A 27,286-nucleotide genomic window follows, 5' to 3' on the forward strand; every position below is an offset into this window, starting at 1 on the left:
AGGGGTCTGTGCCCTTCCTCAGGGCGGTGCTGTACAGGTCCTGGTCCTTGAGGTGTACAAACAAGGCGCAGAGCCCTCCGACCTTGGCACTCAGTCCGAAGGGAGTCACTCGGGGGTGGGGTAGAGTGTGGTGGGGTGGGGGTGAGGTAGGGTAGGGTGGGGGTGGCGGTGGGGGTGCGGGGCGGCCAAGCGCTGCTGTGCAGAGTGGACAAAGCAGAGTGGATGGGGAACTCAGGGCGAGGCCCGCGCCCCAGCGGCGCACTTCTGAGCCTGGCCCTGTGACTGACTGACTGACTGACTGACTGACTGACTGGGAACCAGCGGGCCACAGCCGGCTCGCCACCCGCTGCCCGGTTGTCTGTGGGTCCCTGCGTGTGTTCCTCCTCGGGCCCTCCCTGAGGGTGGCTCCCCGCACAGGTGTTGTGTGTGGCCGGCCACTCGCCATTGCCCAGTCCCACTGCATTTCCAGCTGGGGCGCTGGGCCTCTGTCAGGGTCTCTGGGGTGTCCGGTGGGGGGCGCGGGGGGCCGGGGTGTCTGCTCCCGTCTTCGCCCCTGGCTCTCTGGGCGCCCGGCTCGGCTCTGCTCGGCTAGGCTAGGCTAGGGTAGCGCGGGCGGCGGCAGCTGGGGATTCTCTGGGGATTCTCGGCCAGGCGAAGGGCTGGGTGGGGTGGCGGTGCGGTTGCCGGGTGCCCGGGGGTCGGGGGTCTTGGGGCTCGGCGAGGAGGGGCAGAGGCCAGGCCAGGCCGGGGCGGGGCTCCCGGTAGGTGGAGCCAGGTGCCCAGGGGCAGAGGTGGAGGCGGGACTCAGCCCCTGTCAGCCCCGCCTAGCCCACTCCACCCCGACCCGATCCGGCCCGGCCGAGGACCCGAGAGGGAGAGCCGGCCAGTCTCCCAGGACCCCCGCGCCGCCGCATGGACCGAGTCAGGTCGGAGCGAGAAAGCCAGCCTGGAGTTGAGTTGAGGAGCGCTGGGCAGTGCTGGGGCGGGGCGAGGGAGGCCCCCTGGGAACACCCGCTGTGTTGGCCCCCTCCACCGCTGCCCTGCCCTCCCCTGCCCTCCCCTGCCCCTGGGCTGAAGGGTGGAAGCCGGCGCAGGCTCTTGAGGCGTTCCGGGGCAGCCTCCGCCGTCTACGGCCATACCACCCTGAACGCGCCCGATCTTGTCTGATCTCGGAAGCTAAGCAGGGTCGGGCCTGGTTAGTACTTGGATGGGAGACCGCCTGGGAATACCGGGTGCTGTAGGCTTTTGCACCCCCTTCCCACACGCACTTTTCTTGCGTGGCCCGGAAACAGTGTCCGTGACCGCCTCAGGCCGTGACCCCCGGGCCCGCGGGGGTAGGGCGCAGGGGCAGCCCTGGGCTCCCGGTGTCCCTTCAGGCCTGCGGCTGGCCTCCCGCCTCCCGCCTCCCGCCTCGCCTCCGGCGCCCAGCGCCCAGCGCCTGCAGTGAGCCACACTGGCCTGGCTCTCTCCAGGGACGCTAGGACACTCCAGGCGACCCGGCGGAGCCGAGCCTGGTCCAGGCCTCGACCAGTCCTGTGCACCCTGACCGACCCCCACCCCCCCCCACCACTCACACTCCCGGATGGGGGGTGGGGAGGCGCACACCTGCTTTTCCCCAGAACACAGGGCCCACCCGCAGGGGCCGCTCCCCACCCGTTCTTGCCACACCAGCAGAGCGTGGCCACCCAGGTCCTGGGAGTGAGAGAGTCCATCCAGCGTCTCTCCCTAGGTCCGTCCCTTGGCAACTCTGCCTCCCTTCCCAACGCCTTCCTCCTGAGGGTCCCAGCCCTGAGTCTGTCTCTTCACCCATCTCTCTCTCTTTCTCTCTCTCTCTCTCTATCTCTGTCTCTCTCTCTCTCTCTCTCTCTCTCTCACACACACACACACACACACACTCTGGAAGCAGATGTCTTTCTGTCTATCTCTCTGCTCATCCATCTCTCCTTCACCTTTGTGACTCTACTGGCCTGTGAGGAGGCCTCCTGTCTCCATCTCCCACTCAGTGTGTCTCTTTCCTTGGCCCTTCTGTCTGTCACCCTGTCTCTCTCGCTCTCTCTCTCTCTCTCTCTCTCTCTCACACACACACACACACACACACACTCTGGAAGCAGATGTCTCTCTGTCTATCTCTCTGCTCATCCATCTCTCCTTCACCTTTGAGACTCTACTGGCCTGTGAGGAGGCCTCCTGTTTCCATCTCCCACTCAGTGTGTCTCTTTCCTTGGCCCTTCTGTCTGTCACCCTGTCTCTCTCGCTCTCTCTCTCTCTCTCTCTCTCTCTCTCACAAACACACACACACAGACACACACTCACTCCTCTCTTCCCCCCTCCCACCCCAGCCACCTCACTCTGGGCTGCAAGTCACCCAGTCCATGGCAGCCTCGAGACTGGGCGGTCACAGGTTCTCTCATCTCCCATCTAACTTCCCGTGGATGTAAGAGTGGATTCCCACATCCCCCTTGAAGTGAGTGCACGTCTTCAGGGTGTGTGCAGGGCAGAGGCTGAGAGAAGGCCCAGGAGGCCACAGGGTCTTAGGAGGCTGCGCTGGGAGCCAAGCAAGAGAGCAGATGTCAAAGGAGGGCAGGTGCTCCGAGAAGAGGAGGAAGCAGCCTTCGGAGCAGGCAAGTGGTTCGGGGCCAGGAGGTTGCCGGGGAGGACCACGTGCCGAGGGGAGCTGAAGGCCAAGGCCGGGCGGTGGGGACAGGGAGGCAGAGGCCCCTTTGTTCGCGGCGAACCCTCCACCTGGAGACGCCTGGCCGCGAGGCAGGGCCTGAAGGCCCGGTGGGCGCGCGACCCCCCGCAACCGCTGCTCCCCCCGGCCCCCCGCAAGGCTTGCGGGTGAGGGGGCTTCCGGTCTGGTGAGGCCGTCGACTGGGCTCTGACGGGGTTTGACTCGGAACGCTACTTTCACAGGCGGTCCTTTCCGGGAGCACAGCCCATGGACAAATGGACGGAGGGGTCTGTGCCCTTCCTCAGGGCGGTGCTGTACAGGTCCTGGTCCTTGAGGTGTACAAACAAGGCGCAGAGCCCTCCGACCTTGGCACTCAGTCCGAAGGGAGTCACTCGGGGGTGGGGTAGAGTGTGGTGGGGTGGGGGTGAGGTAGGGTAGGGTGGGGGTGGCGGTGGGGGTGCGGGGCGGCCAAGCGCTGCTGTGCAGAGTGGACAAAGCAGAGTGGATGGGGAACTCAGGGCGAGGCCCGCGCCCCAGCGGCGCACTTCTGAGCCTGGCCCTGTGACTGACTGACTGACTGACTGACTGACTGACTGGGAACCAGCGGGCCACAGCCGGCTCGCCACCCGCTGCCCGGTTGTCTGTGGGTCCCTGCGTGTGTTCCTCCTCGGGCCCTCCCTGAGGGTGGCTCCCCGCACAGGTGTTGTGTGTGGCCGGCCACTCGCCATTGCCCAGTCCCACTGCATTTCCAGCTGGGGCGCTGGGCCTCTGTCAGGGTCTCTGGGGTGTCCGGTGGGGGGCGCGGGGGGCCGGGGTGTCTGCTCCCGTCTTCGCCCCTGGCTCTCTGGGCGCCCGGCTCGGCTCTGCTCGGCTAGGCTAGGCTAGGGTAGCGCGGGCGGCGGCAGCTGGGGATTCTCTGGGGATTCTCGGCCAGGCGAAGGGCTGGGTGGGGTGGCGGTGCGGTTGCCGGGTGCCCGGGGGTCGGGGGTCTTGGGGCTCGGCGAGGAGGGGCAGAGGCCAGGCCAGGCCGGGGCGGGGCTCCCGGTAGGTGGAGCCAGGTGCCCAGGGGCAGAGGTGGAGGCGGGACTCAGCCCCTGTCAGCCCCGCCTAGCCCACTCCACCCCGACCCGATCCGGCCCGGCCGAGGACCCGAGAGGGAGAGCCGGCCAGTCTCCCAGGACCCCCGCGCCGCCGCATGGACCGAGTCAGGTCGGAGCGAGAAAGCCAGCCTGGAGTTGAGTTGAGGAGCGCTGGGCAGTGCTGGGGCGGGGCGAGGGAGGCCCCCTGGGAACACCCGCTGTGTTGGCCCCCTCCACCGCTGCCCTGCCCTCCCCTGCCCTCCCCTGCCCCTGGGCTGAAGGGTGGAAGCCGGCGCAGGCTCTTGAGGCGTTCCGGGGCAGCCTCCGCCGTCTACGGCCATACCATCCTGAACGCGCCCGATCTCGTCTGATCTCGGAAGCTAAGCAGGGTCGGGCCTGGTTAGTACTTGGATGGGAGACCGCCTGGGAATACCGGGTGCTGTAGGCTTTTGCGCCCCCTTCCCACACGCACTTTTCTTGCGTGGCCCGGAAACAGTGTCCGTGACCGCCTCAGGCCGTGACCCCCGGGCCCGCGGGGGTAGGGCGCAGGGGCAGCCCTGGGCTCCCGGTGTCCCTTCAGGCCTGCGGATGGCCTCCCGCCTCCCGCCTCCCGCCTCGCCTCCGGCGCCCAGCGCCCAGCGCCTGCAGTGAGCCACACTGGCCTGGCTCTCTCCAGGGACGCTAGGACACTCCAGGCGACCCGGCGGAGCCGAGCCTGGTCCAGGCCTCGACCAGTCCTGTGCACCCTGACCGACCCCCACCCCCCCCCACCACTCACACTCCCGGATGGGGGGTGGGGAGGCGCACACCTGCTTTTCCCCAGAACACAGGGCCCACCCGCAGGGGCCGCTCCCCACCCGTTCTTGCCACACCAGCAGAGCGTGGCCACCCAGGTCCTGGGAGTGAGAGAGTCCATCCAGCGTCTCTCCCTAGGTCCGTCCCTTGGCAACTCTGCCTCCCTTCCCAACGCCTTCCTCCTGAGGGTCCCAGCCCTGAGTCTGTCTCTTCACCCATCTCTCTCTCTTTCTCTCTCTCTCTCTCTATCTCTGTCTCTCTCTCTCTCTCTCTCTCTCTCTCACACACACACACACACACACACTCTGGAAGCAGATGTCTTTCTGTCTATCTCTCTGCTCATCCATCTCTCCTTCACCTTTGTGACTCTACTGGCCTGTGAGGAGGCCTCCTGTCTCCATCTCCCACTCAGTGTGTCTCTTTCCTTGGCCCTTCTGTCTGTCACCCTGTCTCTCTCGCTCTCTCTCTCTCTCTCTCTTTCTCTCTCTCTCACAAACACACACACACAGACACACACTCACTCCTCTCTTCCCCCCTCCCACCCCAGCCACCTCACTCTGGGCTGCAAGTCACCCAGTCCATGGCAGCCTCGAGACTGGGCGGTCACAGGTTCTCTCATCTCCCATCTAACTTCCCGTGGATGTAAGAGTGGATTCCCACATCCCCCTTGAAGTGAGTGCACGTCTTCAGGGTGTGTGCAGGGCAGAGGCTGAGAGAAGGCCCAGGAGGCCACAGGGTCTTAGGAGGCTGCGCTGGGAGCCAAGCAAGAGAGCAGATGTCAAAGGAGGGCAGGTGCTCCGAGAAGAGGAGGAAGCAGCCTTCGGAGCAGGCAAGTGGTTCGGGGCCAGGAGGTTGCCGGGGAGGACCACGTGCCGAGGGGAGCTGAAGGCCAAGGCCGGGCGGTGGGGACAGGGAGGCAGAGGCCCCTTTGTTCGCGGCGAACCCTCCACCTGGAGACGCCTGGCCGCGAGGCAGGGCCTGAAGGCCCGGTGGGCGCGCGACCCCCCGCAACCGCTGCTCCCCCCCGCCCCCCGCAAGGCTTGCGGGTGAGGGGGCTTCCGGTCTGGTGAGGCCGTCGACTGGGCTCTGACGGGGTTTGACTCGGAACGCTACTTTCACAGGCGGTCCTTTCCGGGAGCACAGCCCATGGACAAATGGACGGAGGGGTCTGTGCCCTTCCTCAGGGCGGTGCTGTACAGGTCCTGGTCCTTGAGGTGTACAAACAAGGCGCAGAGCCCTCCGACCTTGGCACTCAGTCCGAAGGGAGTCACTCGGGGGTGGGGTAGAGTGTGGTGGGGTGGGGGTGAGGTAGGGTAGGGTGGGGGTGGCGGTGGGGGTGCGGGGCGGCCAAGCGCTGCTGTGCAGAGTGGACAAAGCAGAGTGGATGGGGAACTCAGGGCGAGGCCCGCGCCCCAGCGGCGCACTTCTGAGCCTGGCCCTGTGACTGACTGACTGACTGACTGACTGGGAACCAGCGGGCCACAGCCGGCTCGCCACCCGCTGCCCGGTTGTCTGTGGGTCCCTGCGTGTGTTCCTCCTCGGGCCCTCCCTGAGGTTGGCTCCCCGCACAGGTGTTGTGTGTGGCCGGCCGCTCGCCATTGCCCAGTCCCACTGCATTTCCAGCTGGGGCGCTGGGCCTCTGTCAGGGTCTCTGGGGTGTCCGGTGGGCGGCGCGGGGGGCCGGGGTGTCTGCTCCCGTCTTCGCCCCTGGCTCTCTGGGCGCCCGGCTCGGCTCTGCTCGGCTAGGCTAGGCTAGGGTAGCGCGGGCGGCGGCAGCTGGGGATTCTCTGGGGATTCTCGGCCAGGCGAAGGGCTGGGTGGGGTGGCGGTGCGGGTGCCGGGTGCCCGGGGGTCGGGGGTCTTGGGGCTCGGCGAGGAGGGGCAGAGGCCAGGCCAGGCCGGGGCGGGGCTCCCGGTAGGTGGAGCCAGGTGCCCAGGGGCAGAGGTGGAGGCGGGACTCAGCCCCTGTCAGCCCCGCCTAGCCCACTCCACCCCGACCCGATCCGGCCCGGCCGAGGACCCGAGAGGGAGAGCCGGCCAGTCTCCCAGGACCCCCGCGCCGCCGCGGGGACCGAGTCAGGTCGGAGCGAGAAAGCCAGCCTGGAGTTGAGTTGAGGAGCGCTGGGCAGTGCTGGGGCGGGGCGAGGGAGGCCCCCTGGGAACACCCGCTGTGTTGGCCCCCTCCACCGCTGCCCTGCCCTCCCCTGCCCTCCCCTGCCCCTGGGCTGAAGGGTGGAAGCCGGCGCAGGCTCTTGAGGCGTTCCGGGGCAGCCTCCGCCGTCTACGGCCATACCACCCTGAACGCGCCCGATCTCGTCTGATCTCGGAAGCTAAGCAGGGTCGGGCCTGGTTAGTACTTGGATGGGAGACCGCCTGGGAATACCGGGTGCTGTAGGCTTTTGCGCCCCCTTCCCACACGCACTTTTCTTGCGTGGCCCGGAAACAGTGTCCGTGACCGCCTCAGGCCGTGACCCCCGGGCCCGCGGGGGTAGGGCGCAGGGGCAGCCCTGGGCTCCCGGTGTCCCTTCAGGCCTGCGGATGGCCTCCCGCCTCCCGCCTCCCGCCTCGCCTCCGGCGCCCAGCGCCCAGCGCCTGCAGTGAGCCACACTGGCCTGGCTCTCTCCAGGGACGCTAGGACACTCCAGGCGACCCGGCGGAGCCGAGCCTGGTCCAGGCCTCGACCAGTCCTGTGCACCCTGACCGACCCCCACCCCCCCCACCACTCACACTCCCGGATGGGGGGTGGGGAGGCGCACACCTGCTTTTCCCCAGAACACAGGGCCCACCCGCAGGGGCCGCTCCCCACCCGTTCTTGCCACACCAGCAGAGCGTGGCCACCCAGGTCCTGGGAGTGAGAGAGTCCATCCAGCGTCTCTCCCTAGGTCCGTCCCTTGGCAACTCTGCCTCCCTTCCCAACGCCTTCCTCCTGAGGGTCCCAGCCCTGAGTCTGTCTCTTCACCCATCTCTCTCTCTTTCTCTCTCTCTCTCTCTATCTCTGTCTCTCTCTCTCTCTCTCTCTCTCTCTCACACACACACACACACACACACTCTGGAAGCAGATGTCTTTCTGTCTATCTCTCTGCTCATCCATCTCTCCTTCACCTTTGTGACTCTACTGGCCTGTGAGGAGGCCTCCTGTCTCCATCTCCCACTCAGTGTGTCTCTTTCCTTGGCCCTTCTGTCTGTCACCCTGTCTCTCTCGCTCTCTCTCTCTCTCTCTCTTTCTCTCTCTCTCACAAACACACACACACAGACACACACTCACTCCTCTCTTCCCCCCTCCCACCCCAGCCACCTCACTCTGGGCTGCAAGTCACCCAGTCCATGGCAGCCTCGAGACTGGGCGGTCACAGGTTCTCTCATCTCCCATCTAACTTCCCGTGGATGTAAGAGTGGATTCCCACATCCCCCTTGAAGTGAGTGCACGTCTTCAGGGTGTGTGCAGGGCAGAGGCTGAGAGAAGGCCCAGGAGGCCACAGGGTCTTAGGAGGCTGCGCTGGGAGCCAAGCAAGAGAGCAGATGTCAAAGGAGGGCAGGTGCTCCGAGAAGAGGAGGAAGCAGCCTTCGGAGCAGGCAAGTGGTTCGGGGCCAGGAGGTTGCCGGGGAGGACCACGTGCCGAGGGGAGCTGAAGGCCAAGGCCGGGCGGTGGGGACAGGGAGGCAGAGGCCCCTTTGTTCGCGGCGAACCCTCCACCTGGAGACGCCTGGCCGCGAGGCAGGGCCTGAAGGCCCGGTGGGCGCGCGACCCCCCGCAACCGCTGCTCCCCCCCGCCCCCCGCAAGGCTTGCGGGTGAGGGGGCTTCCGGTCTGGTGAGGCCGTCGACTGGGCTCTGACGGGGTTTGACTCGGAACGCTACTTTCACAGGCGGTCCTTTCCGGGAGCACAGCCCATGGACAAATGGACGGAGGGGTCTGTGCCCTTCCTCAGGGCGGTGCTGTACAGGTCCTGGTCCTTGAGGTGTACAAACAAGGCGCAGAGCCCTCCGACCTTGGCACTCAGTCCGAAGGGAGTCACTCGGGGGTGGGGTAGAGTGTGGTGGGGTGGGGGTGAGGTAGGGTAGGGTGGGGGTGGCGGTGGGGGTGCGGGGCGGCCAAGCGCTGCTGTGCAGAGTGGACAAAGCAGAGTGGATGGGGAACTCAGGGCGAGGCCCGCGCCCCAGCGGCGCACTTCTGAGCCTGGCCCTGTGACTGACTGACTGACTGACTGACTGACTGACTGACTGGGAACCAGCGGGCCACAGCCGGCTCGCCACCCGCTGCCCGGTTGTCTGTGGGTCCCTGCGTGTGTTCCTCCTCGGGCCCTCCCTGAGGGTGGCTCCCCGCACAGGTGTTGTGTGTGGCCGGCCACTCGCCATTGCCCAGTCCCACTGCATTTCCAGCTGGGGCGCTGGGCCTCTGTCAGGGTCTCTGGGGTGTCCGGTGGGGGGCGCGGGGGGCCGGGGTGTCTGCTCCCGTCTTCGCCCCTGGCTCTCTGGGCGCCCGGCTCGGCTCTGCTCGGCTAGGCTAGGCTAGGGTAGCGCGGGCGGCGGCAGCTGGGGATTCTCTGGGGATTCTCGGCCAGGCGAAGGGCTGGGTGGGGTGGCGGTGCGGTTGCCGGGTGCCCGGGGGTCGGGGGTCTTGGGGCTCGGCGAGGAGGGGCAGAGGCCAGGCCAGGCCGGGGCGGGGCTCCCGGTAGGTGGAGCCAGGTGCCCAGGGGCAGAGGTGGAGGCGGGACTCAGCCCCTGTCAGCCCCGCCTAGCCCACTCCACCCCGACCCGATCCGGCCCGGCCGAGGACCCGAGAGGGAGAGCCGGCCAGTCTCCCAGGACCCCCGCGCCGCCGCATGGACCGAGTCAGGTCGGAGCGAGAAAGCCAGCCTGGAGTTGAGTTGAGGAGCGCTGGGCAGTGCTGGGGCGGGGCGAGGGAGGCCCCCTGGGAACACCCGCTGTGTTGGCCCCCTCCACCGCTGCCCTGCCCTCCCCTGCCCTCCCCTGCCCCTGGGCTGAAGGGTGGAAGCCGGCGCAGGCTCTTGAGGCGTTCCGGGGCAGCCTCCGCCGTCTAGGGCCATACCACCCTGAACGCGCACGATCTCGTCTGATCTCGGAAGCTAAGCAGGGTCGGGCCTGGTTAGTACTTGGATGGGAGACCGCCTGGGAATACCGGGTGCTGTAGGCTTTTGCGCCCCCTTCCCACTCGCACTTTTCTTGCGTGGCCCGGAAACAGTGTCCTTGACCGCCTCAGGCCGTGACCCCCGGGCCCGCGGGGGTAGGGCGCAGGGGCAGCCCTGGGCTCCCGGTGTCCCTTCAGGCCTGCGGCTGGCCTCCCGCCTCCCGCCTCCCGCCTCGCCTCCGGCGCCCAGCGCCCAGCGCCTGCAGTGAGCCACACTGGCCTGGCTCTCTCCAGGGACGCTAGGACACTCCAGGCGACCCGGCGGAGCCGAGCCTGGTCCAGGCCTCGACCAGTCCTGTGCACCCTGACCGACCCCCACCCCCCCCCACCACTCACACTCCCGGATGGGGGGTGGGGAGGCGCACACCTGCTTTTCCCCAGAACACAGGGCCCACCCGCAGGGGCCGCTCCCCACCCGTTCTTGCCACACCAGCAGAGCGTGGCCACCCAGGTCCTGGGAGTGAGAGAGTCCATCCAGCGTCTCTCCCTAGGTCCGTCCCTTGGCAACTCTGCCTCCCTTCCCAACGCCTTCCTCCTGAGGGTCCCAGCCCTGAGTCTGTCTCTTCACCCATCTCTCTCTCTTTCTCTCTCTCTCTCTCTATCTCTGTCTCTCTCTCTCTCTCTCTCTCTCTCTCTCTCTCACACACACACACACACACACACACTCTGGAAGCAGATGTCTTTCTGTCTATCTCTCTGCTCATCCATCTCTCCTTCACCTTTGTGACTCTACTGGCCTGTGAGGAGGCCTCCTGTCTCCATCTCCCACTCAGTGTGTCTCTTTCCTTGGCCCTTCTGTCTGTCACCCTGTCTCTCTCGCTCTCTCTCTCTCTCTCTCTCTCTCTCTCACAAACACACACACACAGACACACACTCACTCCTCTCTTCCCCCCTCCCACCCCAGCCACCTCACTCTGGGCTGCAAGTCACCCAGTCCATGGCAGCCTCGAGACTGGGCGGTCACAGGTTCTCTCATCTCCCATCTAACTTCCCGTGGATGTAAGAGTGGATTCCCACATCCCCCTTGAAGTGAGTGCACGTCTTCAGGGTGTGTGCAGGGCAGAGGCTGAGAGAAGGCCCAGGAGGCCACAGGGTCTTAGGAGGCTGCGCTGGGAGCCAAGCAAGAGAGCAGATGTCAAAGGAGGGCAGGTGCTCCGAGAAGAGGAGGAAGCAGCCTTCGGAGCAGGCAAGTGGTTCGGGGCCAGGAGGTTGCCGGGGAGGACCACGTGCCGAGGGGAGCTGAAGGCCAAGGCCGGGCGGTGGGGACAGGGAGGCAGAGGCCCCTTTGTTCGCGGCGAACCCTCCACCTGGAGACGCCTGGCCGCGAGGCAGGGCCTGAAGGCCCGGTGGGCGCGCGACCCCCCGCAACCGCTGCTCCCCCCCGCCCCCCGCAAGGCTTGCGGGTGAGGGGGCTTCCGGTCTGGTGAGGCCGTCGACTGGGCTCTGACGGGGTTTGACTCGGAACGCTACTTTCACAGGCGGTCCTTTCCGGGAGCACAGCCCATGGACAAATGGACGGAGGGGTCTGTGCCCTTCCTCAGGGCGGTGCTGTACAGGTCCTGGTCCTTGAGGTGTACAAACAAGGCGCAGAGCCCTCCGACCTTGGCACTCAGTCCGAAGGGAGTCACTCGGGGGTGGGGTAGAGTGTGGTGGGGTGGGGGTGAGGTAGGGTAGGGTGGGGGTGGCGGTGGGGGTGCGGGGCGGCCAAGCGCTGCTGTGCAGAGTGGACAAAGCAGAGTGGATGGGGAACTCAGGGCGAGGCCCGCGCCCCAGCGGCGCACTTCTGAGCCTGGCCCTGTGACTGACTGACTGACTGACTGACTGGGAACCAGCGGGCCACAGCCGGCTCGCCACCCGCTGCCCGGTTGTCTGTGGGTCCCTGCGTGTGTTCCTCCTCGGGCCCTCCCTGAGGTTGGCTCCCCGCACAGGTGTTGTGTGTGGCCGGCCGCTCGCCATTGCCCAGTCCCACTGCATTTCCAGCTGGGGCGCTGGGCCTCTGTCAGGGTCTCTGGGGTGTCCGGTGGGCGGCGCGGGGGGCCGGGGTGTCTGCTCCCGTCTTCGCCCCTGGCTCTCTGGGCGCCCGGCTCGGCTCTGCTCGGCTAGGCTAGGCTAGGGTAGCGCGGGCGGCGGCAGCTGGGGATTCTCTGGGGATTCTCGGCCAGGCGAAGGGCTGGGTGGGGTGGCGGTGCGGGTGCCGGGTGCCCGGGGGTCGGGGGTCTTGGGGCTCGGCGAGGAGGGGCAGAGGCCAGGCCAGGCCGGGGCGGGGCTCCCGGTAGGTGGAGCCAGGTGCCCAGGGGCAGAGGTGGAGGCGGGACTCAGCCCCTGTCAGCCCCGCCTAGCCCACTCCACCCCGACCCGATCCGGCCCGGCCGAGGACCCGAGAGGGAGAGCCGGCCAGTCTCCCAGGACCCCCGCGCCGCCGCGGGGACCGAGTCAGGTCGGAGCGAGAAAGCCAGCCTGGAGTTGAGTTGAGGAGCGCTGGGCAGTGCTGGGGCGGGGCGAGGGAGGCCCCCTGGGAACACCCGCTGTGTTGGCCCCCTCCACCGCTGCCCTGCCCTCCCCTGCCCTCCCCTGCCCCTGGGCTGAAGGGTGGAAGCCGGCGCAGGCTCTTGAGGCGTTCCGGGGCAGCCTCCGCCGTCTACGGCCATACCACCCTGAACGCGCCCGATCTCGTCTGATCTCGGAAGCTAAGCAGGGTCGGGCCTGGTTAGTACTTGGATGGGAGACCGCCTGGGAATACCGGGTGCTGTAGGCTTTTGCGCCCCCTTCCCACACGCACTTTTCTTGCGTGGCCCGGAAACAGTGTCCGTGACCGCCTCAGGCCGTGACCCCCGGGCCCGCGGGGGTAGGGCGCAGGGGCAGCCCTGGGCTCCCGGTGTCCCTTCAGGCCTGCGGATGGCCTCCCGCCTCCCGCCTCCCGCCTCGCCTCCGGCGCCCAGCGCCCAGCGCCTGCAGTGAGCCACACTGGCCTGGCTCTCTCCAGGGACGCTAGGACACTCCAGGCGACCCGGCGGAGCCGAGCCTGGTCCAGGCCTCGACCAGTCCTGTGCACCCTGACCGACCCCCACCCCCCCCACCACTCACACTCCCGGATGGGGGGTGGGGAGGCGCACACCTGCTTTTCCCCAGAACACAGGGCCCACCCGCAGGGGCCGCTCCCCACCCGTTCTTGCCACACCAGCAGAGCGTGGCCACCCAGGTCCTGGGAGTGAGAGAGTCCATCCAGCGTCTCTCCCTAGGTCCGTCCCTTGGCAACTCTGCCTCCCTTCCCAACGCCTTCCTCCTGAGGGTCCCAGCCCTGAGTCTGTCTCTTCACCCATCTCTCTCTCTTTCTCTCTCTCTCTCTCTATCTCTGTCTCTCTCTCTCTCTCTCTCTCTCTCTCACACACACACACACACACACACTCTGGAAGCAGATGTCTTTCTGTCTATCTCTCTGCTCATCCATCTCTCCTTCACCTTTGTGACTCTACTGGCCTGTGAGGAGGCCTCCTGTCTCCATCTCCCACTCAGTGTGTCTCTTTCCTTGGCCCTTCTGTCTGTCACCCTGTCTCTCTCGCTCTCTCTCTCTCTCTCTCTTTCTCTCTCTCTCACAAACACACACACACAGACACACACTCACTCCTCTCTTCCCCCCTCCCACCCCAGCCACCTCACTCTGGGCTGCAAGTCACCCAGTCCATGGCAGCCTCGAGACTGGGCGGTCACAGGTTCTCTCATCTCCCATCTAACTTCCCGTGGATGTAAGAGTGGATTCCCACATCCCCCTTGAAGTGAGTGCACGTCTTCAGGGTGTGTGCAGGGCAGAGGCTGAGAGAAGGCCCAGGAGGCCACAGGGTCTTAGGAGGCTGCGCTGGGAGCCAAGCAAGAGAGCAGATGTCAAAGGAGGGCAGGTGCTCCGAGAAGAGGAGGAAGCAGCCTTCGGAGCAGGCAAGTGGTTCGGGGCCAGGAGGTTGCCGGGGAGGACCACGTGCCGAGGGGAGCTGAAGGCCAAGGCCGGGCGGTGGGGACAGGGAGGCAGAGGCCCCTTTGTTCGCGGCGAACCCTCCACCTGGAGACGCCTGGCCGCGAGGCAGGGCCTGAAGGCCCGGTGGGCGCGCGACCCCCCGCAACCGCTGCTCCCCCCCGCCCCCCGCAAGGCTTGCGGGTGAGGGGGCTTCCGGTCTGGTGAGGCCGTCGACTGGGCTCTGACGGGGTTTGACTCGGAACGCTACTTTCACAGGCGGTCCTTTCCGGGAGCACAGCCCATGGACAAATGGACGGAGGGGTCTGTGCCCTTCCTCAGGGCGGTGCTGTACAGGTCCTGGTCCTTGAGGTGTACAAACAAGGCGCAGAGCCCTCCGACCTTGGCACTCAGTCCGAAGGGAGTCACTCGGGGGTGGGGTAGAGTGTGGTGGGGTGGGGGTGAGGTAGGGTAGGGTGGGGGTGGCGGTGGGGGTGCGGGGCGGCCAAGCGCTGCTGTGCAGAGTGGACAAAGCAGAGTGGATGGGGAACTCAGGGCGAGGCCCGCGCCCCAGCGGCGCACTTCTGAGCCTGGCCCTGTGACTGACTGACTGACTGACTGACTGGGAACCAGCGGGCCACAGCCGGCTCGCCACCCGCTGCCCGGTTGTCTGTGGGTCCCTGCGTGTGTTCCTCCTCGGGCCCTCCCTGAGGTTGGCTCCCCGCACAGGTGTTGTGTGTGGCCGGCCGCTCGCCATTGCCCAGTCCCACTGCATTTCCAGCTGGGGCGCTGGGCCTCTGTCAGGGTCTCTGGGGTGTCCGGTGGGGGGCGCGGGGGGCCGGGGTGTCTGCTCCCGTCTTCGCCCCTGGCTCTCTGGGCGCCCGGCTCGGCTCTGCTGGGCTAGGCTAGGCTAGGGTAGCGCGGGCGGCGGCAGCTGGGGATTCTCTGGGGATTCTCGGCCAGGCGAAGGGCTGGGTGGGGTGGCGGTGCGGGTGCCGGGTGCCCGGGGGTCGGGGGTCTTGGGGCTCGGCGAGGAGGGGCAGAGGCCAGGCCAGGCCGGGGCGGGGCTCCCGGTAGGTGGAGCCAGGTGCCCAGGGGCAGAGGTGGAGGCGGGACTCAGCCCCTGTCAGCCCCGCCTAGCCCACTCCACCCCGACCCGATCCGGCCCGGCCGGCCGAGGACCCGAGAGGGAGAGCCGGCCAGTCTCCCAGGACCCCCGCGCCGCCGCGGGGACCGAGTCAGGTCGGAGCGAGAAAGCCAGCCTGGAGTTGAGTTGAGGAGCGCTGGGCAGTGCTGGGGCGGGGCGAGGGAGGCCCCCTGGGAACACCCGCTGTGTTGGCCCCCTCCACCGCTGCCCTGCCCTCCCCTGCCCTCCCCTGCCCCTGGGCTGAAGGGTGGAAGCCGGCGCAGGCTCTTGAGGCGTTCCGGGGCAGCCTCCGCCGTCTACGGCCATACCACCCTGAACGCGCCCGATCTCGTCTGATCTCGGAAGCTAAGCAGGGTCGGGCCTGGTTAGTACTTGGATGGGAGACCGCCTGGGAATACCGGGTGCTGTAGGCTTTTGCGCCCCCTTCAGACACGCACTTTTCTTGCGTGGCCCGGAAACAGTGTCCGTGACCGCCTCAGGCCGTGACCCCCGGGCCCGCGGGGGTAGGGCGCAGGGGCAGCCCTGGGCTCCCGGTGTCCCTTCAGGCCTGCGGATGGCCTCCCGCCTCCCGCCTCCCGCCTCGCCTCCGGCGCCCAGCGCCCAGCGCCTGCAGTGAGCCACACTGGCCTGGCTCTCTCCAGGGACGCTAGGACACTCCAGGCGACCCGGCGGAGCCGAGCCTGGTCCAGGCCTCGACCAGTCCTGTGCACCCTGACCGACCCCCACCCCCCCCACCACTCACACTCCCGGATGGGGGGTGGGGAGGCGCACACCTGCTTTTCCCCAGAACACAGGGCCCACCCGCAGGGGCCGCTCCCCACCCGTTCTTGCCACACCAGCAGAGCGTGGCCACCCAGGTCCTGGGAGTGAGAGAGTCCATCCAGCGTCTCTCCCTAGGTCCGTCCCTTGGCAACTCTGCCTCCCTTCCCAACGCCTTCCTCCTGAGGGTCCCAGCCCTGAGTCTGTCTCTTCACCCATCTCTCTCTCTTTCTCTCTCTCTCTCTCTATCTCTGTCTCTCTCTCTCTCTCTCTCTCTCTCTCACACACACACACACACACACACTCTGGAAGCAGATGTCTTTCTGTCTATCTCTCTGCTCATCCATCTCTCCTTCACCTTTGTGACTCTACTGGCCTGTGAGGAGGCCTCCTGTCTCCATCTCCCACTCAGTGTGTCTCTTTCCTTGGCCCTTCTGTCTGTCACCCTGTCTCTCTCGCTCTCTCTCTCTCTCTCTCTTTCTCTCTCTCTCACAAACACACACACACAGACACACACTCACTCCTCTCTTCCCCCCTCCCACCCCAGCCACCTCACTCTGGGCTGCAAGTCACCCAGTCCATGGCAGCCTCGAGACTGGGCGGTCACAGGTTCTCTCATCTCCCATCTAACTTCCCGTGGATGTAAGAGTGGATTCCCACATCCCCCTTGAAGTGAGTGCACGTCTTCAGGGTGTGTGCAGGGCAGAGGCTGAGAGAAGGCCCAGGAGGCCACAGGGTCTTAGGAGGCTGCGCTGGGAGCCAAGCAAGAGAGCAGATGTCAAAGGAGGGCAGGTGCTCCGAGAAGAGGAGGAAGCAGCCTTCGGAGCAGGCAAGTGGTTCGGGGCCAGGAGGTTGCCGGGGAGGACCACGTGCCGAGGGGAGCTGAAGGCCAAGGCCGGGCGGTGGGGACAGGGAGGCAGAGGCCCCTTTGTTCGCGGCGAACCCTCCACCTGGAGACGCCTGGCCGCGAGGCAGGGCCTGAAGGCCCGGTGGGCGCGCGACCCCCCGCAACCGCTGCTCCCCCCGGCCCCCCGCAAGGCTTGCGGGTGAGGGGGATTCCGGTCTGGTGAGGCCGTCGACTGGGCTCTGACGGGGTTTGACTCGGAACGCTACTTTCACAGGCGGTCCTTTCCGGGAGCACAGCCCATGGACAAATGGACGGAGGGGTCTGTGCCCTTCCTCAGGGCGGTGCTGTACAGGTCCTGGTCCTTGAGGTGTACAAACAAGGCGCAGAGCCCTCCGACCTTGGCACTCAGTCCGAAGGGAGTCACTCGGGGGTGGGGTAGAGTGTGGTGGGGTGGGGGTGAGGTAGGGTAGGGTGGGGGTGGCGGTGGGGGTGCGGGGCGGCCAAGCGCTGCTGTGCAGAGTGGACAAAGCAGAGTGGATGGGGAACTCAGGGCGAGGCCCGCGCCCCAGCGGCGCACTTCTGAGCCTGGCCCTGTGACTGACTGACTGACTGACTGACTGACTGGGAACCAGCGGGCCACAGCCGGCTCGCCACCCGCTGCCCGGTTGTCTGTGGGTCCCTGCGTGTGTTCCTCCTCGGGCCCTCCCTGAGGGTGGCTCCCCGCACAGGTGTTGTGTGTGGCCGGCCACTCGCCATTGCCCAGTCCCACTGCATTTCCAGCTGGGGCGCTGGGCCTCTGTCAGGGTCTCTGGGGTGTCCGGTGGGCGGCGCGGGGGGCCGGGGTGTCTGCTCCCGTCTTCGCCCCTGGCTCTCTGGGCGCCCGGCTCGGCTCTGCTCGGCTAGGCTAGGCTAGGGTAGCGCGGGCGGCGGCAGCTGGGGATTCTCTGGGGATTCTCGGCCAGGCGAAGGGCTGGGTGGGGTGGCGGTGCGGGTGCCGGGTGCCCGGGGGTCGGGGGTCTTGGGGCTCGGCGAGGAGGGGCAGAGGCCAGGCCAGGCCGGGGCGGGGCTCCCGGTAGGTGGAGCCAGGTGCCCAGGGGCAGAGGTGGAGGCGGGACTCAGCCCCTGTCAGCCCCGCCTAGCCCACTCCACCCCGACCCGATCCGGCCCGGCCGAGGACCCGAGAGGGAGAGCCGGCCAGTCTCCCAGGACCCCCGCGCCGCCGCATGGACCGAGTCAGGTCGGAGCGAGAAAGCCAGCCTGGAGTTGAGTTGAGGAGCGCTGGGCAGTGCTGGGGCGGGGCGAGGGAGGCCCCCTGGGAACACCCGCTGTGTTGGCCCCCTCCACCGCTGCCCTGCCCTCCCCTGCCCTCCCCTGCCCCTGGGCTGAAGGGTGGAAGCCGGCGCAGGCTCTTGAGGCGTTCCGGGGCAGCCTCCGCCGTCTACGGCCATACCACCCTGAACGCGCCCGATCTCGTCTGATCTCGGAAGCTAAGCAGGGTCGGGCCTGGTTAGTACTTGGATGGGAGACCGCCTGGGAATACCGGGTGCTGTAGGCTTTTGCGCCCCCTTCCCACACGCACTTTTCTTGCGTGGCCCGGAAACAGTGTCCGTGACCGCCTCAGGCCGTGACCCCCGGGCCCGCGGGGGTAGGGCGCAGGGGCAGCCCTGGGCTCCTGGTGTCCCTTCAGGCCTGCAGCTGGCCTCCCGCCTCCCGCCTCCCGCCTCGCCTCCGGCGCCCAGCGCCAAGCGCCTGCAGTGAGCCACACTGGCCTGGCTCTCTCCAGGGACGCTAGGACACTCCAGGCGACCCGGCGGAGCCGAGCCTGGTCCAGGCCTCGACCAGTCCTGTGCACCCTGACCGACCCCCACCCCCCCCACCACTCACACTCCCGGATGGGGGGTCGGGAGGCGCACACCTGCTTTTCCCCAGAACACAGGGCCCACCCGCAGGGGCCGCTCCCCACCCGTTCTTGCCACACCAGCAGAGCGTGGCCACCCAGGTCCTGGGAGTGAGAGAGTCCATCCAGCGTCTCTCCCTAGGTCTGTCCCTTGGCAACTCTGCCTCCCTTCCCAACGCCTTCCTCCTGAGGGTCCCAGCCCTGAGTCTGTCTCTTCACCCATCTCTCTCTCTTTCTCTCTCTCTCTCTCTATCTCTGTCTCTCTCTCTCTCTCTCTCTCTCTCTCTCTCACACACACACACACACACACACACACACTCTGGAAGCAGATGTCTTTCTGTCTATCTCTCTGCTCATCCATCTCTCCTTCACCTTTGTGACTCTACTGGCCTGTGAGGAGGCCTCCTGTCTCCATCTCCCACTCAGTGTGTCTCTTTCCTTGGCCCTTCTGTCTGTCACCCTGTCTCTCTCGCTCTCTCTCTCTCTCTCTCTCTCTCTCTCACAAACACACACACACAGACACACACTCACTCCTCTCTTCCCCCCTCCCACCCCAGCCACCTCACTCTGGGCTGCAAGTCACCCAGTCCATGGCAGCCTCGAGACTGGGCGGTCACAGGTTCTCTCATCTCCCATCTAACTTCCCGTGGATGTAAGAGTGGATTCCCACATCCCCCTTGAAGTGAGTGCACGTCTTCAGGGTGTGTGCAGGGCAGAGGCTGAGAGAAGGCCCAGGAGGCCACAGGGTCTTAGGAGGCTGCGCTGGGAGCCAAGCAAGAGAGCAGATGTCAAAGGAGGGCAGGTGCTCCGAGAAGAGGAGGAAGCAGCCTTCGGAGCAGGCAAGTGGTTCGGGGCCAGGAGGTTGCCGGGGAGGACCACGTGCCGAGGGGAGCTGAAGGCCAAGGCCGGGCGGTGGGGACAGGGAGGCAGAGGCCCCTTTGTTCGCGGCGAACCCTCCACCTGGAGACGCCTGGCCGCGAGGCAGGGCCTGAAGGCCCGGTGGGCGCGCGACCCCCCGCAACCGCTGCTCCCCCCCGCCCCCCGCAAGGCTTGCGGGTGAGGGGGCTTCCGGTCTGGTGAGGCCGTCGACTGGGCTCTGACGGGGTTTGACTCGGAACGCTACTTTCACAGGCGGTCCTTTCCGGGAGCACAGCCCATGGACAAATGGACGGAGGGGTCTGTGCCCTTCCTCAGGGCGGTGCTGTACAGGTCCTGGTCCTTGAGGTGTACAAACAAGGCGCAGAGCCCTCCGACCTTGGCACTCAGTCCGAAGGGAGTCACTCGGGGGTGGGGTAGAGTGTGGTGGGGTGGGGGTGAGGTAGGGTAGGGTGGGGGTGGCGGTGGGGGTGCGGGGCGGCCAAGCGCTGCTGTGCAGAGTGGACAAAGCAGAGTGGATGGGGAACTCAGGGCGAGGCCCGCGCCCCAGCGGCGCACTTCTGAGCCTGGCCCTGTGACTGACTGACTGACTGACTGACTGACTGACTGGGAACCAGCGGGCCACAGCCGGCTCGCCACCCGCTGCCCGGTTGTCTGTGGGTCCCTGCGTGTGTTCCTCCTCGGGCCCTCCCTGAGGTTGGCTCCCCGCACAGGTGTTGTGTGTGGCCGGCCGCTCGCCATTGCCCAGTCCCACTGCATTTCCAGCTGGGGCGCTGGGCCTCTGTCAGGGTCTCTGGGGTGTCCGGTGGGGGGCGCGGGGGGCCGGGGTGTCTGCTCCCGTCTTCGCCCCTGGCTCTCTGGGCGCCCGGCTCGGCTCTGCTCGGCTAGGCTAGGCTAGGGTAGCGCGGGCGGCGGCAGCTGGGGATTCTCTGGGGATTCTCGGCCAGGCGAAGGGCTGGGTGGGGTGGCGGTGCGGGTGCCGGGTGCCCGGGGGTCGGGGGTCTTGGGGCTCGGCGAGGAGGGGCAGAGGCCAGGCCAGGCCGGGGCGGGGCTCCCGGTAGGTGGAGCCAGGTGCCCAGGGGCAGAGGTGGAGGCGGGACTCAGCCCCTGTCAGCCCCGCCTAGCCCACTCCACCCCGACCCGATCCGGCCCGGCCGAGGACCCGAGAGGGAGAGCCGGCCAGTCTCCCAGGACCCCCGCGCCGCCGCGGGGACCGAGTCAGGTCGGAGCGAGAAAGCCAGCCTGGAGTTGAGTTGAGGAGCGCTGGGCAGTGCTGGGGCGGGGCGAGGGAGGCCCCCTGGGAACACCCGCTGTGTTGGCCCCCTCCACCGCTGCCCTGCCCTCCCCTGCCCTCCCCTGCCCCTGGGCTGAAGGGTGGAAGCCGGCGCAGGCTCTTGAGGCGTTCCGGGGCAGCCTCCGCCGTCTACGGCCATACCACCCTGAACGCGCCCGATCTCGTCTGATCTCGGAAGCTAAGCAGGGTCGGGCCTGGTTAGTACTTGGATGGGAGACCGCCTGGGAATACCGGGTGCTGTAGGCTTTTGCGCCCCCTTCCCACACGCACTTTTCTTGCGTGGCCCGGAAACAGTGTCCGTGACCGCCTCAGGCCGTGACCCCCGGGCCCGCGGGGGTAGGGCGCAGGGGCAGCCCTGGGCTCCCGGTGTCCCTTCAGGCCTGCGGATGGCCTCCCGCCTCCCGCCTCCCGCCTCGCCTCCGGCGCCCAGCGCCCAGCGCCTGCAGTGAGCCACACTGGCCTGGCTCTCTCCAGGGACGCTAGGACACTCCAGGCGACCCGGCGGAGCCGAGCCTGGTCCAGGCCTCGACCAGTCCTGTGCACCCTGACCGACCCCCACCCCCCCCACCACTCACACTCCCGGATGGGGGGTGGGGAGGCGCACACCTGCTTTTCCCCAGAACACAGGGCCCACCCGCAGGGGCCGCTCCCCACCCGTTCTTGCCACACCAGCAGAGCGTGGCCACCCAGGTCCTGGGAGTGAGAGAGTCCATCCAGCGTCTCTCCCTAGGTCCGTCCCTTGGCAACTCTGCCTCCCTTCCCAACGCCTTCCTCCTGAGGGTCCCAGCCCTGAGTCTGTCTCTTCACCCATCTCTCTCTCTTTCTCTCTCTCTCTCTCTATCTCTGTCTCTCTCTCTCTCTCTCTCTCTCTCTCTCTCTCTCTCTCTCTCACACACACACACACACACACACACACTCTGGAAGCAGATGTCTTTCTGTCTATCTCTCTGCTCATCCATCTCTCCTTCACCTTTGTGACTCTACTGGCCTGTGAGGAGGCCTCCTGTCTCCATCTCCCACTCAGTGTGTCTCTTTCCTTGGCCCTTCTGTCTGTCACCCTGTCTCTCTCGCTCTCTCTCTCTCTCTCTCTCTCTCTCTCACAAACACACACACACAGACACACACTCACTCCTCTCTTCCCCCCTCCCACCCCAGCCACCTCACTCTGGGCTGCAAGTCACCCAGTCCATGGCAGCCTCGAGACTGGGCGGTCACAGGTTCTCTCATCTCCCATCTAACTTCCCGTGGATGTAAGAGTGGATTCCCACATCCCCCTTGAAGTGAGTGCACGTCTTCAGGGTGTGTGCAGGGCAGAGGCTGAGAGAAGGCCCAGGAGGCCACAGGGTCTTAGGAGGCTGCGCTGGGAGCCAAGCAAGAGAGCAGATGTCAAAGGAGGGCAGGTGCTCCGAGAAGAGGAGGAAGCAGCCTTCGGAGCAGGCAAGTGGTTCGGGGCCAGGAGGTTGCCGGGGAGGACCACGTGCCGAGGGGAGCTGAAGGCCAAGGCCGGGCGGTGGGGACAGGGAGGCAGAGGCCCCTTTGTTCGCGGCGAACCCTCCACCTGGAGACGCCTGGCCGCGAGGCAGGGCCTGAAGGCCCGGTGGGCGCGCGACCCCCCGCAACCGCTGCTCCCCCCCGCCCCCCGCAAGGCTTGCGGGTGAGGGGGCTTCCGGTCTGGTGAGGCCGTCGACTGGGCTCTGACGGGGTTTGACTCGGAACGCTACTTTCACAGGCGGTCCTTTCCGGGAGCACAGCCCATGGACAAATGGACGGAGGGGTCTGTGCCCTTCCTCAGGGCGGTGCTGTACAGGTCCTGGTCCTTGAGGTGTACAAACAAGGCGCAGAGCCCTCCGACCTTGGCACTCAGTCCGAAGGGAGTCACTCGGGGGTGGGGTAGAGTGTGGTGGGGTGGGGGTGAGGTAGGGTAGGGTGGGGGTGGCGGTGGGGGTGCGGGGCGGCCAAGCGCTGCTGTGCAGAGTGGACAAAGCAGAGTGGATGGGGAACTCAGGGCGAGGCCCGCGCCCCAGCGGCGCACTTCTGAGCCTGGCCCTGTGACTGACTGACTGACTGACTGACTGGGAACCAGCGGGCCACAGCCGGCTCGCCACCCGCTGCCCGGTTGTCTGTGGGTCCCTGCGTGTGTTCCTCCTCGGGCCCTCCCTGAGGTTGGCTCCCCGCACAGGTGTTGTGTGTGGCCGGCCGCTCGCCATTGCCCAGTCCCACTGCATTTCCAGCTGGGGCGCTGGGCCTCTGTCAGGGTCTCTGGGGTGTCCGGTGGGGGGCGCGGGGGGCCGGGGTGTCTGCTCCCGTCTTCGCCCCTGGCTCTCTGGGCGCCCGGCTCGGCTCTGCTCGGCTAGGCTAGGCTAGGGTAGCGCGGGCGGCGGCAGCTGGGGATTCTCTGGGGATTCTCGGCCAGGCGAAGGGCTGGGTGGGGTGGCGGTGCGGGTGCCGGGTGCCCGGGGGTCGGGGGTCTTGGGGCTCGGCGAGGAGGGGCAGAGGCCAGGCCAGGCCGGGGCGGGGCTCCCGGTAGGTGGAGCCAGGTGCCCAGGGGCAGAGGTGGAGGCGGGACTCAGCCCCTGTCAGCCCCGCCTAGCCCACTCCACCCCGACCCGATCCGGCCCCGCCGAGGACCCGAGAGGGAGAGCCGGCCAGTCTCCCAGGACCCCCGCGCCGCCGCGGGGACCGAGTCAGGTCGGAGCGAGAAAGCCAGCCTGGAGTTGAGTTGAGGAGCGCTGGGCAGTGCTGGGGCGGGGCGAGGGAGGCCCCCTGGGAACACCCGCTGTGTTGGCCCCCTCCACCGCTGCCCTGCCCTCCCCTGCCCTCCCCTGCCCCTGGGCTGAAGGGTGGAAGCCGGCGCAGGCTCTTGAGGCGTTCCGGGGCAGCCTCCGCCGTCTACGGCCATACCACCCTGAACGCGCCCGATCTCTTCTGATCTCGGAAGCTAAGCAGGGTCGGGCCTGGTTAGTACTTGGATGGGAGACCGCCTGGGAATACCGGGTGCTGTAGTCTTTTGCGCCCCCTTCCCACACGCACTTTTCTTGCGTGGCCCGGAAACAGTGTCCGTGACCGCCTCAGGCCGTGACCCCCGGGCCCGCGGGGGTAGGGCGCAGGGGCAGCCCTGGGCTCCTGGTGTCCCTTCAGGCCTGCGGCTGGCCTCCCGCCTCCCGCCTCCCGCCTCGCCTCCGGCGCCCAGCGCCCAGCGCCTGCAGTGAGGCACACTGGCCTGGCTCTCTCCAGGGACGCTAGGACACTCCAGGCGACCCGGCGGAGCAGAGCCTGGTCCAGGCCTCGACCAGTCCTGTGCACCCTGACCGACCCCCACCCCCCCCCACCACTCACACTCCCGGATGGGGGGTGGGGAGGCGCACACCTGCTTTTCCCCAGAACACAGGGCCCACCCGCAGGGGCCGCTCCCCACCCGTTCTTGCCACACCAGCAGAGCGTGGCCACCCAGGTCCTGGGAGTGAGAGAGTCCATCCAGCGTCTCTCCCTAGGTCCGTCCCTTGGCAACTCTGCCTCCCTTCCCAACGCCTTCCTCCTGAGGGTCCCAGCCCTGAGTCTGTCTCTTCACCCATCTCTCTCTCTTTCTCTCTCTCTCTCTCTATCTCTGTCTCTCTCTCTCTCTCTCTCTCTCTCTCTCTCACACACACACACACACACACACACACTCTGGAAGCAGATGTCTTTCTGTCTATCTCTCTGCTCATCCATCTCTCCTTCACCTTTGTGACTCTACTGGCCTGTGAGGAGGCCTCCTGTCTCCATCTCCCACTCAGTGTGTCTCTTTCCTTGGCCCTTCTGTCTGTCACCCTGTCTCTCTCGCGCTCTCTCTCTCTCTCTCTCTCTCTCTCTCTCTCTCTCACAAACACACACACACAGACACACACTCACTCCTCTCTTCCCCCCTCCCACCCCAGCCACCTCACTCTGGGCTGCAAGTCACCCAGTCCATGGCAGCCTCGAGACTGGGCGGTCACAGGTTCTCTCATCTCCCATCTAACTTCCCGTGGATGTAAGAGTGGATTCCCACATCCCCCTTGAAGTGAGTGCACGTCTTCAGGGTGTGTGCAGGGCAGAGGCTGAGAGAAGGCCCAGGAGGCCACAGGGTCTTAGGAGGCTGCGCTGGGAGCCAAGCAAGAGAGCAGATGTCAAAGGAGGGCAGGTGCTCCGAGAAGAGGAGGAAGCAGCCTTCGGAGCAGGCAAGTGGTTCGGGGCCAGGAGGTTGCCGGGGAGGACCACGTGCCGAGGGGAGCTGAAGGCCAAGGCCGGGCGGTGGGGACAGGGAGGCAGAGGCCCCTTTGTTCGCGGCGAACCCTCCACCTGGAGACGCCTGGCCGCGAGGCAGGGCCTGAAGGCCCGGTGGGCGCGCGACCCCCCGCAACCGCTGCTCCCCCCCGCCCCCCGCAAGGCTTGCGGGTGAGGGGGCTTCCGGTCTGGTGAGGCCGTCGACTGGGCTCTGACGGGGTTTGACTCGGAACGCTACTTTCACAGGCGGTCCTTTCCGGGAGCACAGCCCATGGACAAATGGACGGAGGGGTCTGTGCCCTTCCTCAGGGCGGTGCTGTACAGGTCCTGGTCCTTGAGGTGTACAAACAAGGCGCAGAGCCCTCCGACCTTGGCACTCAGTCCGAAGGGAGTCACTCGGGGGTGGGGTAGAGTGTGGTGGGGTGGGGGTGAGGTAGGGTAGGGTGGGGGTGGCGGTGGGGGTGCGGGGCGGCCAAGCGCTGCTGTGCAGAGTGGACAAAGCAGAGTGGATGGGGAACTCAGGGCGAGGCCCGCGCCCCAGCGGCGCACTTCTGAGCCTGGCCCTGTGACTGACTGACTGACTGACTGACTGGGAACCAGCGGGCCACAGCCGGCTCGCCACCCGCTGCCCGGTTGTCTGTGGGTCCCTGCGTGTGTTCCTCCTCGGGCCCTCCCTGAGGTTGGCTCCCCGCACAGGTGTTGTGTGTGGCCGGCCGCTCGCCATTGCCCAGTCCCACTGCATTTCCAGCTGGGGCGCTGGGCCTCTGTCAGGGTCTCTGGGGTGTCCGGTGGGGGGCGCGGGGGGCCGGGGTGTCTGCTCCCGTCTTCGCCCCTGGCTCTCTGGGCGCCCGGCTCGGCTCTGCTCGGCTAGGCTAGGCTAGGGTAGCGCGGGCGGCGGCAGCTGGGGATTCTCTGGGGATTCTCGGCCAGGCGAAGGGCTGGGTGGGGTGGCGGTGCGGGTGCCGGGTGCCCGGGGGTCGGGGGTCTTGGGGCTCGGCGAGGAGGGGCAGAGGCCAGGCCAGGCCGGGGCGGGGCTCCCGGTAGGTGGAGCCAGGTGCCCAGGGGCAGAGGTGGAGGCGGGACTCAGCCCCTGTCAGCCCCGCCTAGCCCACTCCACCCCGACCCGATCCGGCCCGGCCGAGGACCCGAGAGGGAGAGCCGGCCAGTCTCCCAGGACCCCCGCGCCGCCGCGGGGACCGAGTCAGGTCGGAGCGAGAAAGCCAGCCTGGAGTTGAGTTGAGGAGCGCTGGGCAGTGCTGGGGCGGGGCGAGGGAGGCCCCCTGGGAACACCCGCTGTGTTGGCCCCCTCCACCGCTGCCCTGCCCTCCCCTGCCCTCCCCTGCCCCTGGGCTGAAGGGTGGAAGCCGGCGCAGGCTCTTGAGGCGTTCCGGGGCAGCCTCCGCCGTCTACGGCCATACCACCCTGAACGCGCCCGATCTCGTCTGATCTCGGAAGCTAAGCAGGGTCGGGCCTGGTTAGTACTTGGATGGGAGACCGCCTGGGAATACCGGGTGCTGTAGGCTTTTGCGCCCCCTTCCCACACGCACTTTTCTTGCGTGGCCCGGAAACAGTGTCCGTGACCGCCTCAGGCCGTGACCCCCGGGCCCGCGGGGGTAGGGCGCAGGGGCAGCCCTGGGCTCCCGGTGTCCCTTCAGGCCTGCGGCTGGCCTCCCGCCTTCCGGCGCCCAGCGCCCAGCGCCTGCAGTGAGCCACACTGGCCTGGCTCTCTCCAGGGACGCTAGGACACTCCAGGCGACCCGGCGGAGCCGAGCCTGGTCCAGGCCTCCACCAGTCCTGTGCACCCTGACCGACCCCCACCCCCCCCCACCACTCACACTCCCGGATGGGGGGTGGGGAGGCGCACACCTGCTTTTCCCCAGAACACAGGGCCCACCCGCAGGGGCCGCTCCCCACCCGTTCTTGCCACACCAGCAGAGCGTGGCCACCCAGGTCCTGGGAGTGAGAGAGTCCATCCAGCGTCTCTCCCTAGGTCCGTCCCTTGGCAACTCTGCCTCCCTTCCCAACGCCTTCCTCCTGAGGGTCCCAGCCCTGAGTCTGTCTCTTCACCCATCTCTCTCTCTTTCTCTCTCTCTCTCTCTATCTCTGTCTCTCTCTCTCTCTCTCTCTCTCTCTCTCACACACACACACACACACACACACACTCTGGAAGCAGATGTCTTTCTGTCTATCTCTCTGCTCATCCATCTCTCCTTCACCTTTGTGACTCTACTGGCCTGTGAGGAGGCCTCCTGTCTCCATCTCCCACTCAGTGTGTCTCTTTCCTTGGCCCTTCTGTCTGTCACCCTGTCTCTCTCGCTCTCTCTCTCTCTCTCTCTCTCTCTCTCACAAACACACACACACAGACACACACTCACTCCTCTCTTCCCCCCTCCCACCCCAGCCACCTCACTCTGGGCTGCAAGTCACCCAGTCCATGGCAGCCTCGAGACTGGGCGGTCACAGGTTCTCTCATCTCCCATCTAACTTCCCGTGGATGTAAGAGTGGATTCCCACATCCCCCTTGAAGTGAGTGCACGTCTTCAGGGTGTGTGCAGGGCAGAGGCTGAGAGAAGGCCCAGGAGGCCACA

At 67.0% G+C, this 27,286-nt stretch overlaps 10 non-coding genes across 10 annotated transcripts; all 10 read left to right on the top strand.

Moving 5' to 3' along the window:
- Nucleotides 1–1,125: 1,125 nt before the first annotated feature.
- Nucleotides 1,126–1,244, top strand: LOC143640731 (5S ribosomal RNA). The gene has a single exon (XR_013155091.1). It is a non-coding gene; the product is annotated as a 5S ribosomal RNA (ribosomal RNA).
- A 2,835-nt stretch (nucleotides 1,245–4,079) lies between these two features.
- LOC143640786 (5S ribosomal RNA) lies at nucleotides 4,080–4,198 on the top strand. The gene has a single exon (XR_013155146.1). It is a non-coding gene; the product is annotated as a 5S ribosomal RNA (ribosomal RNA).
- A 2,626-nt stretch (nucleotides 4,199–6,824) lies between these two features.
- Nucleotides 6,825–6,943, top strand: LOC143640769 (5S ribosomal RNA). The gene has a single exon (XR_013155129.1). It is a non-coding gene; the product is annotated as a 5S ribosomal RNA (ribosomal RNA).
- A 2,637-nt stretch (nucleotides 6,944–9,580) lies between these two features.
- LOC143640733 (5S ribosomal RNA) lies at nucleotides 9,581–9,699 on the top strand. The gene has a single exon (XR_013155093.1). It is a non-coding gene; the product is annotated as a 5S ribosomal RNA (ribosomal RNA).
- A 2,630-nt stretch (nucleotides 9,700–12,329) lies between these two features.
- On the top strand, nucleotides 12,330–12,448 carry LOC143640770 (5S ribosomal RNA). Its single transcript, XR_013155130.1, has one exon. It is a non-coding gene; the product is annotated as a 5S ribosomal RNA (ribosomal RNA).
- A 2,629-nt stretch (nucleotides 12,449–15,077) lies between these two features.
- LOC143640771 (5S ribosomal RNA) lies at nucleotides 15,078–15,196 on the top strand. The gene has a single exon (XR_013155131.1). It is a non-coding gene; the product is annotated as a 5S ribosomal RNA (ribosomal RNA).
- A 2,629-nt stretch (nucleotides 15,197–17,825) lies between these two features.
- LOC143640773 (5S ribosomal RNA) lies at nucleotides 17,826–17,944 on the top strand. Its single transcript, XR_013155133.1, has one exon. It is a non-coding gene; the product is annotated as a 5S ribosomal RNA (ribosomal RNA).
- A 2,639-nt stretch (nucleotides 17,945–20,583) lies between these two features.
- On the top strand, nucleotides 20,584–20,702 carry LOC143640774 (5S ribosomal RNA). Its single transcript, XR_013155134.1, has one exon. It is a non-coding gene; the product is annotated as a 5S ribosomal RNA (ribosomal RNA).
- Nucleotides 20,703–23,343: 2,641 nt separating this feature from the next.
- Nucleotides 23,344–23,462, top strand: LOC143640788 (5S ribosomal RNA). Its single transcript, XR_013155148.1, has one exon. It is a non-coding gene; the product is annotated as a 5S ribosomal RNA (ribosomal RNA).
- A 2,640-nt stretch (nucleotides 23,463–26,102) lies between these two features.
- LOC143640775 (5S ribosomal RNA) lies at nucleotides 26,103–26,221 on the top strand. The gene has a single exon (XR_013155135.1). It is a non-coding gene; the product is annotated as a 5S ribosomal RNA (ribosomal RNA).
- The last annotated feature ends 1,065 nt before the right edge of the window (nucleotides 26,222–27,286 follow it).

Source organism: Callospermophilus lateralis, unplaced genomic scaffold, assembly GCF_048772815.1.
Source record: "Callospermophilus lateralis isolate mCalLat2 unplaced genomic scaffold, mCalLat2.hap1 Scaffold_6038, whole genome shotgun sequence".
Classification (NCBI taxonomy): Eukaryota; Metazoa; Chordata; class Mammalia; order Rodentia; family Sciuridae; genus Callospermophilus; species Callospermophilus lateralis.